The sequence below is a fragment of the Myotis lucifugus genome, unplaced genomic scaffold (genome assembly GCF_000147115.1).
Source record: "Myotis lucifugus unplaced genomic scaffold, Myoluc2.0 scaffold_148, whole genome shotgun sequence".
Classification (NCBI taxonomy): Eukaryota; Metazoa; Chordata; class Mammalia; order Chiroptera; family Vespertilionidae; genus Myotis; species Myotis lucifugus.
Genome location: NW_005871196.1, coordinates 1,235,129 through 1,249,757, shown reverse-complemented (window position 1 = coordinate 1,249,757; position 14,629 = coordinate 1,235,129).

Below are 14,629 nucleotides of genomic sequence, written 5' to 3'. Positions count from 1 at the left end.
CCTTCAAAACTAGCACAGATGTTCAATCTAAAGCCAGGACCTGTGAGGATTAGGAAACGAATCTCAGATGGGTCAAGTACTCATGTCTGTCTCGCTCTTCCGTTGTGCCACACTGTGTAGAGGGCTCCTTGACATTGATATTACTCTTAAAATATGTTTATTCTATCATGAATACATTATAAATGCATTACAATACTATCATACTGACCAAATCATTTTTAACTTGACAAAATGTTTCTAAAGTTTATCTAGAAGAACAAACACTTGAGAATCACTGAAAATATTTTGGAAGAGGAAAATAATGATGGGAACTTACCATACCAGATACTATATCAGGTAGATGAAAGAGAGTAAGAGTACAAATATAGGTTCTAGTGGCTACAATTTTTGGTATGGAATCAAAAAATGATAGCTTGAATCAGTTCAGAAAGAATCTATTATTTAATACGTGATGTTGAGAGAACTAGCTAACAATACATTTCCTCATACATAAAAAAATTTCAGATATATTATGTTTTAAAATAAGATAAATGAAACAAAAAATTCTGGAAAAAATATAGGTAAATATTTATGTGCCATTGGGATGTAGAAAGACTTTCTAAAAGCTTTGAAACATTAAGAGGAGGAAATTAATGAGTATGAATACAGAAAGCATTTTAAACGGTTGTAGTAAAAAATCGTCTTAGGTTAAAAAAACTGAACAGAACACAGTTGACTTTCTGATTTCAAATTATATTACAAATCAATAGTAATAAAAACAATATGGTATTATTATAAAAACAGATGCATTGATCAATGGAACAGAATAGAGAGCCCTGAAACAAACCCATCCATATATGGTCAATGAATTTATGACAAAGCCAAGAATATACAGTAGGGAAAGGATGCTCTTCAATAAGTGATACTGAGAAAACTGGGCAGCCACATGAGAAAGAATGAAACTGGACCCTCATCTTACACTATACACAAACATCAACTCAGATTGGATTAAAGACTTGAATGTAAAACTTGAAACCATAAAATTCCTAGAAGAAAACATAGGGGTTAAGCTCCTTGACATTGATCTTGGCAATGATTTATTAAAAATTTGGCACCAAAAGCAAAAAACAAACAAAAAACAAACCCACAAAAAAACACAAAATAAACAAGTGGAACTACATTAAACTTAAAAGCTTCTGGAGAAGAGAACCAAGATGGTGGCATAGGTAAATGCCTGTACTTGCTGCCTCCCACAACTACATCAAAACTACAACTAAAAGACAAAACAGATATCATCCAGAACCATGGGAAAGTTGGCTGAGTGGAAGTCCGACAACTAGAGGGAAAGAGAAAAGCGCATCTAGACTGGTAGGAGGTGCAGAGGTGTGGAAGAGCGGAGGTATGGAGGCACGCCAAATGGGCTGGCAACTGGGTATGCTGTGGTCTTTTTCAATTAGGAGGGAGATATAAACTCCCAAATGCTCTGAAATCCAGTTCCAGGGGAGACTCTGGGGACCCAGACTCATACGGGGAGAAACTGGACTGTCTGGCATCGGGCCGGAACATGAGGGCAGCTTTCCCGCAGAGGTGCTCACAGCGTTCATTGTCTCTGCACAGGGCTGCTGGACACAGAGACCCAGGGACCTATCAGGGCAGGGCTGATGGGCAACCATTGTTGTTTGCACTACCCTGTGATTCTCTGAGACCACATCACACCCAATTTACAACCCCAACCAAGCTGTGCACAGAGGTTTTTGCATATGAATGGCTTGGCCTTTTGCAACCTAACCTAGCAAACTGCAGCTAGGTAGAAGGACCCTAGAGCTTCCAAAAGAAGGCCTAAGACTCATCAACAGCCTGCATTGCTTCACAGCTGCACCTCATTTGGGAACCTCCAAACCCCAAACAAAGAGGAGGAATCTGCAGATCTGTCTGCAGCTCCTGCTGGGTGGCCTCAGGCAGTGGCCGACTTTGCACCTCCTTGGAGATTCAAGAGCCAGTGTACCCAGTGGTCAAAGTGAGACCACACCAGATTACAACTCTTCAGATCCATTAGGAGACACACTCAGGAGGCAGACTCAGCGAACACCAAAGCCCCACTGAGGCAAGTCCTGCACCATAAGGGTGTTTCCAGCACAGCAGTTCTCCCATTGTAGACACAACTAATCCTCACAGCCAATTGGTCTGGAGGTCAGTTCCTTCTAGTGATACCAACAGCAATCAAGGCTTAACTACAACAAGACTGTGCACACAGCCCACAAAGGGGTGCACCAAGAGTGTCTACCTCAGGTGACTGGGGAGGCTGAGCCACTGGGCCCTATAGAACACCTAGCACACAAAGTCACTCTATCAACACAGGGAAGCAGTCAAAATGCGGAGACAAAGAAACATGTCACAAATGAAAGAAATGGAGGAAAGCAAATTACTGGATATAGAGTTCAAAACCACAGTTATAAGGTTACTCAAGAATCTTCTAGAAACCTCCGAAAAATTTAGTGAGACCCTCAAGGATATGAAAAAGGACCAATTAGAAATCAAGCATACACTGACTGAAATAAAGAATAATATACAGAGATCCAACAGCAGATTAGAGGATCCCAAGATTCAAGTCAAAGATGTGAAATATGAGGAAGCAAAAAACACCCAACCGGAAAAGCAAAAAGCAAAAGGAATCCAAAAATATCAAGATAGTGCAAGGAGCCTCTGGGACAACTTTAAGTGTACCAACATTCGAATTATGGGGGTGCCAGAAGAAGAGAGAGAGCAAGATATTGAAAACCTATTTGAAGAAATAATGACAGAAAACTTCCCCTACCTGGTGAAAGAAATAGACTTACAAGTCCAGGAAGCACAGAGAACCCCAAAGAAAAGGAATCCAAAGAGGACCACACCAAGACACATCATAATTAAAATGCCAAGGGCAAAAGACAAAGAGAGAATCTTAAAAGCAACAAGAGAGAAATAGTTAGTTACCTACAAGGGAGTACCCATACGACTGTCAGCTGATTTCTCAACAGAAACTATGCAGGCCAGAAGGGAGTGGCAAGAAATATTCAAAGTGATGAATAGCAAGAACCTACAACCAAGATTACTCTACCCAGCAAAGCTATCATTTAGAATTGAAGGTCAGATAAAGAGCTTCACAGATAAGAACAAGCTAAAGGAGTTCATCATCACCAAACCAGTATTATATGAAATGCTGAAGGGTATTCTCTAAGAGGAAGAAGAAAAAGGTAAAGATAAAAATTTTGAACAACAAAGTGACAACAAATACATATCTATCAACAAGTGAATCTAAAAATCAAGTGAATAAAAAATATAATGAACAGAATAAACTGGTGAATAGAATAGAATCAGGGGCATAGAAAGGGAGTGGACTGACAATTCTCGGGGGGAAGGGGGTGTAGGGGGTGCGGGAAGAGTCTGGACAAAAATCGAACACTTATGGATGAGTACAATGGGGGGTGGGTAAGGGTATGGGGTGGGGTGGGAACCGGGTGGAGGGGAGTTATGGGGAGGAAAAAGAGGAACAACTGTAATAATCTGAACAATAAAGACTTATTTAAAATAAAACAAAACAAAACTAAAAAGCTTCTGCACAGCAAAGGAGACCATCAACACTATGAAAGGGCAACCTTCAGAATGGGAGAAAATATTTGCAAAGCTTTTATCTCATTAGCAGTTCATATCCAAGATATATAAAGAACACACACAACATAATAGCAAAACAAAACAAAACAAGAACTCCCAAATTATCAAATTTAAAAGTTGGCAGAGAAACTGAACAGACATTTTTTCCAAAGAAGACCTACAAGTGGCCAACTGGTACATGAGGAGGTGCTCAACATTGTTAATCATAAGGGAAAAGCAAATCAAAACCACAGTGAGATATTACCTTATACCTGGTAGAATGGCTATCACCAAAAAGACAAAAAATAACAAATGTTGGCAAGGATGTGGAGAAAAGGGAACCTTTGTGCACTATTGGTGGAAATTTTAATTGGTGCAGCCACTATAGAAAACAGGATGGAGGATCCTCAAAAAGTTAAAAATAGAACTACCATATGATCCAGCAATTCCATTTCTGGGTACATATCTAAAGGAAATGAAATCACTACCTCAAAAAGACATCTTCACCCAATGTTCATTGAAGCATTACTTACAATAGCCAGGACATGAAACAACTTAAGTGTTCATGGATGGATAAACGGATAAAGAAAATGTGGTACATATACACAATGGAATATTACTCAGCCACAAAAAGAAGGAAATCTTACCATCTGTGACAACAGGCATGGACCTTAAGGGCAGGATGCTAAGTGAAATAAGTCAGAGAAAGACAAATACTATATCATCTCACTTTTATGTGGAATCTAAGAATACCAAACTTATAGATACAAAAAGCAGATTGATAGTTGCAGAGGTGGGATGTGAGGGGTGGGTGAAATGTGTAGAGGCGGTCAAAACTTTTAGTTAGAAATAAGTTCTAGGGGTGTAATGTACAGCATAGTGGCTGTAGTTAACAATACTGGATTGTATATTTAAAAGTTGCTAAGAGAGTAGATCTTAAAAGTTCTTTCTTTTTAACTTTATTTTTATTGTTGACATTATTACAGATGTTCCCCCTCCCCCATTGGCCCACCACCACCCAGCTCCTGTTTCCCCTTCCCTCTGGCCATCACCACACTGTCGTCTATGTCTATGTGTCAGGCATTTATGTTCTTGGACTAATCCCTTCACCTACTTTCATCCAGTCCTTGCCTCTCCCTCCCCTCTGTCGCTGTCAGTCTGTTCCATGTATCCACACCTCTGTTTCTATTTTGTTTGTCAGTTTATTTTGTTCATTAGATTCCACATATAAGTGAGATCATTAAAAGTTTTCATCACATGAAAAAAATTGTATCTATGAGAAGTGATGTATATTAACTAAATGTAATATGGTAATTATTTTACAATATATACATATATAACAAATTGTTGTATTGTGTATCTTAAACGTATACGGTTTTATATGCCAGTTATATCTCAGTAAAACTGGAAAAATAATAAATAAAAGAATTCAATCATAAAATAACAACAAACTGAACAAAGATTTGAAACACATATTATGGACAAAAGTTACTAAGCGTATTTTTGAAAACAAAATGCATGAAGAACTTTAACACATTAATAAAATATAAAAATAGAAAATAACAAAGGACATTGTATTAGCTAGGGATTAAATTCTGCTGCATGTTGCAGAAATCTAAATAACAGTAAGATAAGGGTTTAATTTTCCCTTGCAATGAAAAGTCTGGTGGGGCGGCTGCTGACACTGTTTTAGCAGCTAAAGTATCAGATCTGAGTTTTCTGCAATTACCTCGGCCTTTCCCTCAGGTCACAGAGGTGGCCTATCTTGGGCCTTGTGTCTATATTCAAGTTGGAAAGACAAAGGAGCATGTGCCGCCTGAGCTTCCTCCCCACCATGTCTATATTACATTTTATTGATTTGAGAGAGGAAGGGAGAGGGAGAGAAAGATGGACACATCAGTGATGAGAGAGAATCATTGATGGGCTGCCTCCCGCACACCACCACTGGGGATCAAACCTGCAACCTGGTCATGTGCCCTGACTGGGAATCAAACCATGACCTCCTGGTTCATAAGTTGATGCTGAACCACTGAGCCACACTGGTCAGGCTTCCTTCCCATCTTTAAGAAACTTTCCCCAATACCTCAATTAAACCTACAAATTCCCAGTATACCTCTTTTGTTTGACTTTGTCACATGAGCATCCCTATTTACAAAGAAAGCTTTGTAACCTCATTTTTAGCTGGATACATGCCACCACCAACAGAATTATAATCCTACTAGTGGCTCGGTGCACAGATTCGTGCACATTGAAAGGAAAATAATTAGAAGAAATATTTTAATATTGCCATTTGCCCTTTCTCCCTCAGCATCTGCGGGTGGGGCTGCCACCCCGGCTGGTTGCCGCCTGAGGGGGCCCAATCACCCCGCTGATCGCCCCACCGATTGCCCTGCTGTTGCTGCCATGTTCACCATGTATCACGCCATGTCCCATGCTGCCTCCTGGTGGTCAGTGCACCTCATAGCAATTGGTTGAACTCCCAGCAGAACTCTTGGTCAAGGGGACAATTTGCATATTAGGCTTTTATTATATAGGATATAATAAAAGGGTAATATGCAAATCGACCAAACGGCGGAATGACTAGTTGCTATGACGCGCACTGACCACCAGGGGGCAGACACTAAATGCAGGAGCTGCCCCCTGGTGGTCAGTGCGCTCCCACAGGGGGAGCACCGCTCAGCTAGAAGTCGGGCTGATGGCTGGCGAGTCTCTCCTGCCTCCACGGCAGCGCTAAGGAGGTCCGACTGCTGGCTTAGGCCCACTCCCCTGGCCTAAGCCATCAGGTGGACATCCGTCAAGGGCTCCCAGACTGAGAAAGGGCACAGGACAGGTTGAGGGAGCCTCTCACACCCATGGCACTAATGTCATGCACTGAGCCTTTAGTTGTGGAGAGAAAGTTCAGTAGCCACATAGCAATACATGACAATTAATTTTAAAAAGCATATTGCTAGTAAGTAAATAAAAGAATAAATAAACATATTCATTAATTGTCAAATTACAACTTAAAGTGAAATTGGAAACATGTAGGCTTAGTAAAGATATGATGAAAGTGACATTTTACCACTAACACTGATAGTATAAATTGATCCTGCGCTCCTGAGAAGCAATTTGGCAATAGTTATCAAAAGTATAAAAAGTTTTTCTACCTTTTATTCTTTAAATTTTTCATCTCTAAAAACATATTTTAAGTGATGTTTGGCTCAGTGGCCGAGTGCCAAACTATGAACCAGGAGGTCACATATCTATTTCTATTCCCGGTCAAAGCATATCCTGGGTTGCAGGCTTGATCCCCAGTAGGGGGCATGCAGGAGGCAGCTGATCAATGATTCTCTCTCATCATTGATGTTTCTATCTCTCTCTCCCTCTTCCTTCCTCTCTAAAATCAATGAAAATATATTAAAAAACATATTTTAAGTGAATAATTGTGGAAATGTGTAAAGATGGGCTATAAAGAGGATCACCCATTTAATATTATTCAGTCATCCATGGACTAGTATTCACCTGTAAAGCTTATACAGCTGTAACGTTACTAGTCCAAGGATGGCATCCTAGTTTTTTAAAAGCATCCTCTATAGAGACCCACAGTAAGTAGTCAAGTACACTAGCCTCCTGTCATCCTTTCTTCCTTCTTAATAACTTCAAAGAGTGAACTGATTTGGGTAAGGGTCCCTTCCCCTTTGTCAGATAGTGTCAGCTATAATAATAGCGATCATGATAATTAATGGGAATTTGCACAGTACACAGCACATGAAATGGAGATTAATTTACTGTCAGACTATTCCTATCCCCACTTTACAGATGGAGAAACTGAGACACAGATTTGTTAGCTGACTTGTCCAAGCTCTCAAGTGCTAGAATTAGCATTTCAACCCAGGCATATGCTCTTAACCACACGCTATACCAGGTGGCCCACCCAATTCTGGCAAGTGAGATACGAAGAGAAGTCCGCTGGGGGACAACTGGGCAATGTGCTCTTCCCTAAAAGAGCTGCAGGCAGAGACAGTCTTGTTTTCTCAGGTGGTTATTGTTTCGCTGTCATCTTACCAGTAGGGGATGAAGTCAGCACTGAGAATGTCAGAGCAGAGAAGTAGAGCCACTGAGTATCTTGAAGACATTGCCGAGCTGCTAAAATCACCAATGAAATAACAAAAATTCTAAATAAACCGTTTCTGGAGATTGTATCATCTGTGTGGTTCCTGTTATGCGAAATAATTTATTGTTTATCAGGTTTGGATTGGGGATTTTTAAAGAAAGCGTGAAAATGTCCAAACCAGAGCAGTCATAGTTATTTGGCTTCTTATAAACAGGAGAGGTCTAAGTGCACACAATTCTTATAAAGTAAATATCGACAGACTTTACCCCCTTTCTACCTCTTTGTCTTGCTCCCCAAATCCCCCTTCCTACCCTACCACACACAGCTACCTGAGGAGGATAATTTCTTACTCTCTGACTCTTTTTTTCATTAATCCTCCCAGATCCAGAGCAGAGAAGAAAGGTAAGTAAGCAGCGCCTGAATATGGCGTTGGCTAGGTGGGAGAAGTCTATGAACCCTAAACATTAATACTTTTGGTCTCATTACATATCAAGTACTTTTTGAGCATTTACTATGAAGTATCTACTATCAGATCTGAGTTTTCTGCAGTTACCTCGGCCTTTCTCTTGTGGTCACAAGGGGGCTGCCTCATCTTCAGCATTGTCTATATTCAAGCTGGAAGAGGAGGAAAAACAAAGGAGCTTGAGCTTCCTGCCCATCTTTTAAATATCTATCTCTCTATATAAAAGCCTAGTATGCAAATTGTTCAACTGTGAGTTCTACCTCTCGCTATGATGTGTGCTGATCACCAGGGGGTGGTGCAGAACATGGTGGGCATCAGCGACGCAGCGCTGGCAGCGGGCAGAAGTGGAGGCACTGCCAGCACTGATAGGCCCGAGGAGAGTGGGACTACGGCGGGATGGTGGAGCAGGTGGGTGGCGCCAGGCCAAGGCAGGTGTGAGCGGGGGCCCAATCACCCTGCTGATCACCTCAAAGATGGTGACCAGTGGTGGTGGCGAGGGACGGAGCTGCTGCCCAGTGGAGCAAGTGAGGGGGCGGCACCAGGCCATGGCAGGGTGCCAGGTGGGGCCGCAGGGCTGTGAGGCTGGGGGCGTGAGCTGGGGCCCGATCCTCACAGGCCACCCTGAGGGACCCCACCCGTGCATGAATTCGTATACCAGGCCTCTAGTATGTATATTTCAGAGAGGAAGGGGGAGAGAGGGAGAGAGAGAGGAGAGAGAGAGAGAGAGAGAGAGAGAGAGAGAGAGAGAGAGAGAAACATCAATGATGAGAGAGAATCATTGATTGGCTGCCTCCTGCACACATTTATTTATTTTTATCCATTCACTTATTTGTTCACCTGTAATGCTTACACAGTTGTAACTTTATTAGTCCAGGGGTGACATCCTTGTCTTAAAAAGTGCAGTCTATAGAGGATGAGAGTACGTGGTCTAGTAAGACTAGAGTAAGTAGGCACTAAGCCAGGCAATATACATCAATGGTGAACAGATTACCATGATCCCTACACTCATGAAGTGTATATTCATTGGGAGGAAACAACGTTAAAAATAGAAATGGACAAAGGTATATAATTACAAATTTGTGTAACTCTATGCATGAAAGCACACAGTATGCCAAGAGAGAAAACAACAGGGGTGAAGGGGAACTTAACCACTGATTGAGTGGCCATAGGAAGTTTCTCCAAGTAAGTGCAAATTAAGCTGAGAACTGAGGTGAAGAAGGGAGGGGTGATTCCAAAGGTGATAGGAATGGAGATACCTCCCAGGTTTCTGGCATGAGCGAGAATGGGTGGTGTGCCACACATGAAGTATGAGAGAACAGGATAAGGGAGAGGTTTAGGGTGAGGTGTTCCAGAGGTAAATTTTGAGGAAATGTAATTGCAGATGTAAAGTGACCTTGCACTCAGTTGAGAAATGGAACAGGGAATATAAACTTTGGGTTTATTGTACATACCTGATATTTTAAGCCAAGGAGTGGATGTGATCTAGGGAGAGGTGTTGTGAGAAAAGAGAAGTGTGACTGCTTGAGAGGCACAGAGAAACCAAGAGAGTCAGTCGTGGGTCCTGAAAGAGAGAAGAGAGCTTTTCGGGAAGCAGTGAGCTCACTGATCAGGAAAGGAATAGCACTGAAACATGAAGCTGGGTCTGGAAGGAAGGGAGGAGATTCCAGAAAAAAGGGGACCATTTGGCAACACAAAGAACAGGGAAGTCAGGGAGCACCATTGAGGCATAAGGAAAGATTGGGGCATTTCAGAAAAGATGCTGAATTTAGACTGAGAAGCAGGCCATGAAGAAGTGATGAGTTATTTTGAGCAGGTTCCCAAATATCTTGCTCTGTCATTGCATTTAGGTTTGTGCTTGAATATCACTCCTCTGCTTTAGTTTTCTTTTCAGTAGTTAACACCACTTATTATTATTATTATTATTATTATTATTATTATTATTATATGCTTACTTGTCTGTCTCTTTAAGGACTAGAAAGGGCCTGACCGGTGTGGCTAAGTTGGATGAGCATCATCCCATGCACCAGGAGCTTGCTGGTTGGATTCCCCTTAAGGCACATGCCTGGGTTTTGGGCTTGATTCCCAGTAGGGGGCATGCAGGAAGCAGCTGGTCAAAGTTTCTCTCCTATCAATGTTTCTATCTCTCTCTCCCTCTCCCATTCTCTCTCTGAAATCAATAAAAACATATTAAATATTAGAAAGGTAGTTTGAAGAGGACAGGGACTTAGTTTCTTTCATGGCAGTATTTTCAGTCACTGGACAGTACCTACCAATTGATAGGTGCTCAATAAATACTTGTTCATTAATAAATGAAACCACACAATGCAAGAGAGTATCTGAAAGTGAGGAAAAAACAGGTAGAGTATGGCTGGAAAGTTTGAAGATTAAATTATGAAATTTTCATCAATTGAGAATGTGAGACCAAGTTTACAGAAGAACCATGTTGGGATGTCTGGGCAGTGTTGAGTGCTCATTTGAGGAAGGTAACTGTGAATTATGCTCTGGTTGTCTTCAGTCACATCCAAGCAAGTGAGTTCTTGGGACAGAAAGGTCAAATATCTGGGTTTATTCAAGGCTGGAGTTTTGCCACGTTCATGCATCAGAGGGAAAGATGGGCAGAGTTGAGTGCGGTAGGTTGTGGAATCTGCACTGAATAAAGTAAACAGTCAAGACAGGAGAGTGGATTGATGAGAGAGAGCCAATGGTGGAGTCAGTGAATTCATGGTGGAGATAAAGAATTATAATAATTATATCGCAAGTTAGCTGAAGTGAGAGGACATTGTCTTTGGAGAGGGTGATGTTTGAATTTGTGATTTTGGACTAATCTATTTTTCTATCTATAAGATATTGATAAAATAAATTATTACATATAAATATATATGTATTTTTAAATAATGGGAGGCTATACAGCCATTAAATATGATGTGTAAAATGATTACATGGAAAGATATTCATGCAATGTAAGTGATTAAAAGGAAATTGCAAAATAAAATAACACCATCTTAGAAATTGCTTAAATGAACTAAAGACTGGGAGAATGCATGTTAAAATTTTGACAAAATTATCTCTAAATGCTAAGATTATGTATTACTTCAATTTTTATGGCTCCTAAATATTATAAAGTCTATTTAATTTTTTATTCAAAATAAGTCCTCTTCCCTTTTAAAATTTTGCACTCAAAATAAATATTTATGCATTATAAAGTAAATATTTTTAAGGATTACTGGTCTTCAGACTCCTCATTTAAAATTCAGATTTCCTACAAAGCGGGGAAAATCTGGGTGTATACCCAAAAGAACTAAAAGCAGGGACTCAAGCATATATTTGTGCTGATATTCCTGGCAACATTATTCACAATAGCCCAAAGTAGAAACAACACAAATGCCCATTGACAGACAGAATATTATCCAGCCTCAAAAAGGAATGAAATTATGATACATCTATAACATTGATGGACCCGGAGGACATTATACTGAATGAACTAAGCTAGGTGTAAGAGAACAAGTATTGTGTGAGTCCACTTTTATGAGGTGCCCAGAATAGGCAAATTCATGGAGATGGAAGGTGGATTGGTGATTCCTGGGGGCTGGCAGGAGCGGGGGATGGGGCTTAGTGTTTAAAGGGCCTGGAGTTTCAGCTTGGGTGACGAAAGAGTTCTGGAGGTAGAATCATCACAGTGGGGATGGTTGCGAACCATGTGAATGTACTTAATGCCACTGAACTATACACTCGAAAATGGTTAAAATGATATACAGGGTGTCCCCCAAAATGTATACACATTTTAACAGCTGGTAGCTCAATTTTGAAAATGAAATGTATTTTAATAAACACTGCCTTTATAATCATTCAAAGTGTCTGTGTACATATTTGGGGACAACCTGTATTTTATCAAACTAAAAAAAGAGAGACTTGAGACATATGAAAATTAAGTCAAAATAGATTCCCAGAAAATCCTAATCATCCTGAATACAGGAGCTCTTCCATGTTATTTTACTAGCTTTTTAAAACTAGTCACAGACGCTGCCATCACCTCTGTAGCCAGTGTATGATGTATTTCAAGTTCCTTAAAAGGGCAATGCTAAGTAATATTAGGGGGTTTGTTTAGTAGTGTCATTTTAGTCTGTAAGACACACGAATTTATCAAGCACATTCCTAAGAACGAAATAGGAAGATTTAAAGCAAATGGCCCCTTTCATCTTGTTATGTCATTTAACTGGTTGAAATCTGTTTTCTTTAATCGCCCAAGGGCAGATGACAGTGACCTTGGAGAGTCCTCACAGTAGCTCCCCATCTCCTCCCACTGTTTTCAACTATTTGGATGTCAGGATTATGACTGCAAGAGTTCTGGATGTTGCATTGCAAGAACCAGTGGCAGAAGGCAGGAAGCTGATTCCATAAATGAGTACAAACTACTTTTGAAAGCAATGGGCACCCATCATCCTCTGCAGGCAGAGCATTCTTCCAGTGGTCTCTCTGCCTCAGTTCCCCTCCCACCAATCCCAGTCCAGTCCATCCATTGCTGCCAAAGGACTCTTCCTGGAGCCCAGCTTGAACACCTGCCTAAAGAACTCCTTGGCTCTTTTTTGTTTTGTTTTTTGTTGTTAGTCCTCACCTGAGGATATTTTTTCCATTGATTTTTTTTTAGAGAGAATGGAAGGGATGGAGGGGAGGGAGGAAAAGAGGGAGAGAGAAACATCAATGTAAGAGAGACACATTGATTGGTTGCCTCCTGCATGCACCCTCACCAGGGCCAGAGATGGAACCTGCACCCAGGTACATGCTCTTGACCGGGAATCAAACCTGTGACCCTTCTGTGCATACGGGGCAATGCTCTACCTGCTGGGAAACATTGGCCAGGGCTCTTGGCTTTTTTAAAACTTCTGTGAGTTGCTCCAAATTCTCCACGTGTCCTGGATTTTCCAGTTTTTTGCCTCCACACACCATTCTCTTTCACTGGACAGCCCCCCTCCCATCCTTCAAGGCCTAACACAAATGCTGGTTCTTTCAGGATAATTTTTTTAGATTTCCCAACCAGAAAGAATCTTTTTCTCAATCCTGCGAACTTCTTTAACTTGTTAGTTCTGTCTCTCCTTCAGTATTCACTGTTTTCTATTTTAATGTAAGATAATTTATTTATATGCCATAATTCCTCTATTGATAATGTTTCTGGTAGACTGACTGTTCCTGTCCTCTAATTCTTATGCTGAAGCCCTAATCCCCAGTGGGATGGTATTTGGAGATGGGCCCTGGGGGTAATTAGGTCATGTGGGAAGAACCCCCGTGAATGGGATTAGTGCCCTTATAAGAAGAGACATGAGGAAAGACAGTCTATTCAATACATGGGGCTGGGAAAATTGAACAGATAAATGTAAAAAATGAAACTGGACCACTTTCTTACACTATATACACCCCCCCCAAATGGATTAAAGACTTAAATGTAAGACTCAAAACCATAAAAATCCTAGAGGAAAACAGTGGCAGTAAAATCTTGGACATTTCTCCTAGCAATATTTTTTTCTGATATGTCTCCTTGGGCAAGGGGAAAAAATAAACAGATGGGACTACATTAAACCAAAAAGTTTTTGCACAACAAAGGAAACCATCTACAAAATGAAAAAACAACACGTTGGATGGGAGAATATATTTGCCAAAGATATTTCTGATGAGGGGTTAATATCCAAAATTTATAAAGAACTTATACAACTCAACACCAAAAACCAGACAGTTCAATTAAAAAGTGGACAAAAGACCTGAATAGAAACTTCTCCAAAAGGACATATAGGTGGCCAATAGACATATGATGCTCAATGTCACTAATCATCAGAGAAATGCAAATTAAAACCACAATGAGATATCACCTCATACCTGTCAGAATGGCTATCATCAATAAATCTACAAGTGTTGGTAAGGATGTGAAGAAAAGGGAACCCTTATTTAATGTTGGTGGGAATGCGGATTGGTGCAGCCACTGTGGAAAACAGTATGGAATGTCATCAAAAATTTAAAAACTGGAATTGTCTTATGACACAGCAATTCCACTTCTGGGAATATAGTTGAAGAAACCTAAAACACTGATTCAAAAGACTATATGCATCCTTATGTTCTTTGCAGTGCAATTTACAATATTTGGAAGCAGCCCAAGTACCTTGCCATCAGTAGATGAGTGGATAAAAATGCGGTGATACATTTATATAATGGATTACTACTCAGCTGTAAAAAAGAAGGAAATCTTACCATTTGCAACAGCATGGATTGACTAGAAGGTATTATAGTAAGTGAAATAAGTCAGTCAGAGAAAGACTGGCTTATTTGTTTATTTTGTTCACTTATATTTGAATACAAATTAACAAAATAAACAAAATAGGAACAGACTCATAAGTACAGAGAACAGACTGACAGCTGTTAGAGGAGAGGGGTGTTGGGTGCCTGGGTAAAATAGGTGAAAGGATTAAGCAAAAAAATAC